Genomic DNA, 6,000 nt, shown 5'->3' on the forward strand with positions numbered 1-6,000 from the left:
TGTTACGCCGGCACCCAGGGTAACAAAATAACATCAAGCAGAGCATTTTGCAGAAAGATGTCGAGTTCACCTGAAGCTACAGACTTTTTCCAAGTGGACACCGGATCCCACTAACTTGGTCCAGGGCTGACACGTGGCTCCTCCAGATCCCTGTGAGCATGGCTGCTGCCACTGACGCTCCTGATCTGTGGAATCGGTGGCAGAAGCTGTTTTGCAGGGGGGCTGAAAATAAAAGTACGAGGCATAGAGGCCTCCGGTGCCAAATCTGTACTGGTCAAGGGGCAGGAAAGCTAAAAATCACATAGACTGCTATAAAAATAGATAGTCATCCTCTCTGACATTCTTGCAAGAAAGGCTCCACTGGTCACCTGCTGGGGTCCATGCAGTGAGGCCCATAAAGCTCATCGGTGGCTGTTTTCATGGGAAATTTATACAGGTGGGTAAGAGGGCACAAGAGTAAAGAGGATAATCGCAATGGGTCCAGTTTGGCCCAGAATTAAGAAACTCTTCTCTGGGATTAAACTGCTCAGCCAGGTGAGGCAAATGAGTTCTTTCAGAGCTCTAGGGTCCCCTTTACTAAACTGTCTCTTCCAGGGCACTAAATGGTGTCCTGTTGGCCTGAAGGATTAATTTACTTCACATGGGTGAGCAATGTGCTTCCTGAGAGTAGTTTACTCAACACAAGATTAGGTCCATGGATAATCATGATCAGCTTGGTATTTAAGAAATTCTGCCCTCTAAGGAGACCAAAGCACTGGTTAGAAGTAGAGGGCTGTGTGTGGTTAGGGGGGCCCAGTTAACCAGATCAGACAGAACATTTGATGACATCCAAGACATAAACTGTGAAAGGGACTGCAAGGCCCAGTAGGACTCCATTCTGGTAAGCGAACTACAATTCCAAAATCAGTATATTTCTGACTTTTATAATTCCTCTTTAAAGTAAATTATTCGCTAGAATCGATTGCCTCACAAATGCCCAAACTTTTCCAACCAAAACATCTTTTGCATTAGCCCATGACTGCCCCAGGAGGCATTTAGTTGGCAAAATAATGATCTTGCCAGAATGAGTAACAATTTACTATTACTATTTCTACATGTATAATGTACTTACTATATGCAAGACAGTGAGCCAAGTGACGGGGCAAAAACCAGGAGGTCAAATTTGGACACGACCCCAGTCCCAAATGGGGTTTTCAAACTAAGTGGGGGAAGATGTGGCAGGGTGCAACTTGCAACTTCAAAACTTGTAAATGGAAGGCCTAGCCTGGGTGATGCAGATTCAAAATGGCTGGCGCCAGGGTGTTGTTCTTGTGTTCTGGGTAGAACTATTTGCTGGACAAAGGAGGTGCAGTTATGCCCCACCTTAAATCACTTCCCTCGCTTCCCCTGAACCTGAAGCTATGTGAGGGATGGGGACTGTGCCTCTGGCTTTGGAGGTTCTCTACCCTTTGCTTAGTAGAGTATTTTATACATTGTAGGAGCTCAAGAAATATCACAACTGATTTCATTGGTTTGGAAGTCCTCCACAGTCGATTTGTCTCAAACGAAGTGGGTCTGGGACAAATAAGCTAGGGGCGGCACCAATGAACAGACTTGCAGAAAGTCATTACTCTAAAATATTTGAGCCAAATTTGTCACCATCCAAGCACCTACAATCTTAAATTCCAATCAAACTTCTCTGTACAACACCTGCTCTTAGTTGAGATCCCACAAATCATGATCTCTGTGTCTACTCCACCAAATACTAAAAATACAAAAATCTAATATTAGCTAGAAAGTGAATAGGCTGCAGTTTATAATCACTGTCTGTGCGACACAACCTTAGAATACCAACTCCTTGAATAGTCACTAGTACATTTTAGTGAAGGGGGACATGGGACAAACGGCACTCGGGGTGTGTTTTGAGTCTACTGGGCAGCACTGTGTCCTGCTTGTCCTGGGCTATGTACTGACCCTTGGGCCATGGCCTTGGGAGCCTTGAGGGATATCTCTAAAGATCCTTGTTGAAGCAGAGAGGAGAGAGGGACAGAATACACCTGGAAAGAGGCACAGGATCCAGGAGCAGTGGCAGACCAATGGAACAGCATGGAAACTAAAGGTTTTTTGTTTTTGCACTTGATATTTGTTAAGTGCTTACTAGGTGTCAGGTGCTGTACTAAGTGCTGGGATAGATACAATCTTATCAGGTTGGGCCCAGTCTCAGTCCCACATGGGGCTTATCATTTTAATCCCCATTTTACAGATGAGGTTCAGAGAAGTAAAGTGATTTGCCCAAGGTCACACAGCAGGCAAGTGGTAAAGCAGGGATTAGAACCCAGTTGCCCATGCTCTATCCATTAGGCAACACTGCTTCTCAGCGTGATTCTGAAGCAGTTGTATGGGCGTTATCTACTCTCCTGGTGTCAGGGCCAGCTTCAGATATTTGGCTGCCCTGAGATGGGGGAAAAAATATCTCCCTGTATGACATCATTTACATTTTATTGCTTGTGGTATGCCGGGCATGCAGAATAACAGAATGATGTCACATTAGAAGTTTAACAAACACTCCCCCTCCTTGGCCCCTCCCCACTGCTCCAGAGCTATTGCTTTCCCCTCCTAGATCCTTTTAACCACCGCCACGGTCCCTGACTCGAGCGGAGGGAAGCTGGATGCTTTTACATTTTCAACCGTCGCCGCTCCTCCGAGGCCGCACCCTAAGGTGACTGCTTCCCTCACGATCTGACGTGCTCGTATCTGGAACCCAAGCTGAGAGGGGCTTCGGGAAGGGATTGGACCTGAGAATGACCTATAGGGAGCCCCACCCACTACCCATCTGACTAGTAAATTCAGTTCTGGGAGTCGGAAGGACCTGGGTTCTAATCCCGGCTCTGCCGATTGCTTGCTGTGGGACCTCGGTCAAGTCACTTCACTTTCTTGTGCTTCAGTTTCCTCAACTGAAAATGGGGATTAAGACTGTGAGCCTTATATGGGACTTGGACTGTGTCCAACCTGATTAGCTTGTACCTACCCCAGCGCTTAGAACAGTATTTGATGCATAATAAGCACTTTACAAATAGCATAAAAAAATTATGGATAGTCCTATGTCAAAACCAGAAACTCAGTCGGGATATCCAGACATTTGTTTCGCAACCAAGGCATTTGAGGTCACACTCGGTTGACTCAGCTGCCTATTGCCTAAATGCAGAGATGCACTGCACATCATAACAAGGAGCTGTGAGGTTTCCAAACATTTAATTGAGCTCTCTTGAATGGCTATACTTTTCTTCCCAATCATATTACAATTAATCAGATGAATCTGAATTCATAAAGAAAAAGAAAATGCCCAGTGTAACAGGCTGAAGAAGCACCAGTGACTTCAAATCCCAACAAATCCCATATGTTTTCTCATTAAGTTACAGCTTTTATGATTAACGGGTTTGCGTTTCATTACTGTTATAGTTTATCAGAGCAAGCGAATGATGCACTTTTAACCGGGCTCAGGAAGAGGCATTATGTTTTCACATATACAGATTCTCGGCTCGTACTTCACTTGAGTCACTGAACAGAAGAGGCGCTTTTCCACGGCCGCCACCCACTTAGGGATGACGGAGCGATGCCACCTCCTCGGCATGACATCTCACAGTAGGTACACAGTGGTTACAGTGAATATCACAACACCCACATTGTTGTGCTTCAGTCCACCCCTTCAGATAATAAAAACAAATTCATTAGAGAACCTTAAACCGAGAGATATAATAAAACTCATATATATGCGTATGAGTGTATATATAGTACTGTACTGAATATTATCAGACAAGCCAAACTGTTTCCCTTTTTTTTTTTTTCAGTCTAGACACCAGGATTTAACATCTGCTGTAAATGTAGGATGTTCAAGAAACTTGCAAGGCTCTGCTCAGCGATATTGTCACCTAAGGAGGAAAGCAAAAGGTTAAGTTTATTTAAGACGGGAATGGACTTGTCAAGCCCCTGAATGAAATGATTTTGAGGAAAATGCTTAATGCATTAACTCTAAAGTGTTTCCATATTATCAACAGCCCTCCTTGATTATGTAAATTGGCAATAAATGATTGGCATTCACAAATGTGCCTCCAAGCAGCTTATGGATAATTAGTAAGGCATGTAGGAATCCAGTTGTAGAAGGCAATTGTGACAAATTCACAAAATAATGACTCTGTATTAATAGTTAATGAAGCATGTCAAAAAGTGCTTCCTTGTTGGGTTCTTCCTCTTCAAAAGTATGTGTTATCCTCTCTTCCTTCAGCTGGTCAAGCTCTCCATTCCCCTCCCGCTTGCTTTGAGTCTCGGCCAAGGTTAAGAAATTGGAAACTACCATCCAGAATGCGACACTAAACAAGATTCAACAACTCCCTTCTCAAATTTGTAAATATGCAGGAATATTATCAACCAGAATGCTCAAATGTCAAATGGTTTAACTATCTGACTGGATCGTTTCATAAGTAATGCACGTGTGCTTAATAAATAACAAGTACTATTAGTGGCGTGTAAAATCAAATTCTTTCCCTCTCACCTTTTCCATGACAACTGGTAGAAATATGCTTAAAATATATACATATATTTTATAGTTCAAATGCTCTGATCCCTGCAAGAGCACTGGTGCTATTAAAATCAAATGGTACTTGATTGAAGGTCCCAGGGAGCTAAGCCTTTTCAAAAAATCTGCTCACACGGTTTGTTTTTTGCGACTCCTAAAATTGATGAAAGAATAACAGAATTTAAGGGGAATACCTGGTGTACGTATTTATGAAAGATACGCTATACTATGTACCTGGGGTATACTCACGGTATTAATTATGTACCACTATTGGGATGTTGGAACGTATTATAGCAATGAGGTAAAATGTAAACTAAATATCTTTCGAATCGGAGGAGACATCAGGGGAATTCAGACATTTCCACAGTCAGCATGATTTAATGAAGACTCCCTATTCTTAATTCTATCAAAATGCCAGGGGGACTCTTTGAAACAATATACTGAAATGTTAATAGTAAGATATCTTTAAGGGATATGGGGAAGATAATTAGAATAACTGACCTCTTTCAAAAAATGTCTTCTTATTGTAACCATTGAGCTCTTTCATTGAGATTTGGGCCAGTGTGAAGAACAAAAAAAAGAAGCTCAGTAGAAAGCTGGCCAGAAGGAGACCCCCGCTTCTACAGAGAGGGTACTCCTACCCTAGAATGGGCTAGTGCACAGTCAACCGTATTTATTGAGCGCTTACTGTGTGCAGAACATTGTACTAAGCTCTTAGGAGAGTACAATACAACAATAGACAGACACATTCCCTGTCCTACTGAGCTCCTGCTAAGGAAACTGCCTTCTTATTCCCTGATCTAATTCAGCCTTGTCATCGTACGGAGTTTTCTTTTTGGGCAGGAGAAAGAAACCGAGACAAAGTAAGCTGAGCTTAATACTGATGATGATTCATTTCCACTGGTCCACCAGACTGAGAGCATCAGCTGTCTCTGACCAGCTGCATCCTATCAGAGGGAAAGGTTACTTTTCTACAACTGCCTCAAGCTCCTAGGTTCACCCTTACCCGTGAGCTGTTTGGGGACTACATGGCTGACCGATTCACAGGAAAACTCTACTCTGGAAAGAGCTGGGCTGCTTCAGACCCCTGACTGCCTGAAGCAGTGAAAAATTTTTTGGTCCCCTCCTGTTCCATATGGTAACATTACATTTAGCTGTGTGCACATCCAACCTATCAAAATGACCACCTGCCCAATGTTTAGGAGAAATTTATCCAGAGAGCAGCTGCAGGTTCCCATCCCTACCGCTGCCCTCCAAGTTTCCCTACATTGCCCTCTCAACTGAGCACTTCCTGTAGCTTGACTTGAGACCCAGATCCTCCAAATAATAACGATTATGGCATTTGTTAAATGCTTACTATGTGCCAAGCCCTCTACTAAGCCCTGGGGTGGATACAGGCAAATCGGGTTGGGCACAGTTCCTGTCCCAAGTGGGACTCACTGTCTCAA

General features: G+C 43.5%; 1 long non-coding RNA gene across 3 annotated transcripts in view; it reads left to right on the forward strand.

Moving 5' to 3' along the window:
• Nucleotides 1-4,495, forward strand: part of LOC103169880 — a 53,741-nt gene extending 49,246 nt beyond the window's left edge. The window contains exons 1-4 of one of the 3 annotated variants that reach the window (XR_003760501.1): nt 717-880; nt 3,510-3,621; nt 3,828-3,927; nt 4,262-4,495. This is a non-coding gene — a long non-coding RNA (uncharacterized LOC103169880). Of the gene's footprint in view, nt 1-716; nt 881-3,509; nt 3,622-3,827 lie in introns of those variants that run through there. The other 2 variants (XR_001604318.2, XR_485854.3) reach the window with 2 other exon arrangements.
• Nucleotides 4,496-6,000: the final 1,505 nt, after the last annotated feature.

Source organism: Ornithorhynchus anatinus, chromosome 6 (assembly GCF_004115215.2).
Source record: "Ornithorhynchus anatinus isolate Pmale09 chromosome 6, mOrnAna1.pri.v4, whole genome shotgun sequence".
In the NCBI taxonomy this organism is placed as follows: Eukaryota; Metazoa; Chordata; class Mammalia; order Monotremata; family Ornithorhynchidae; genus Ornithorhynchus; species Ornithorhynchus anatinus.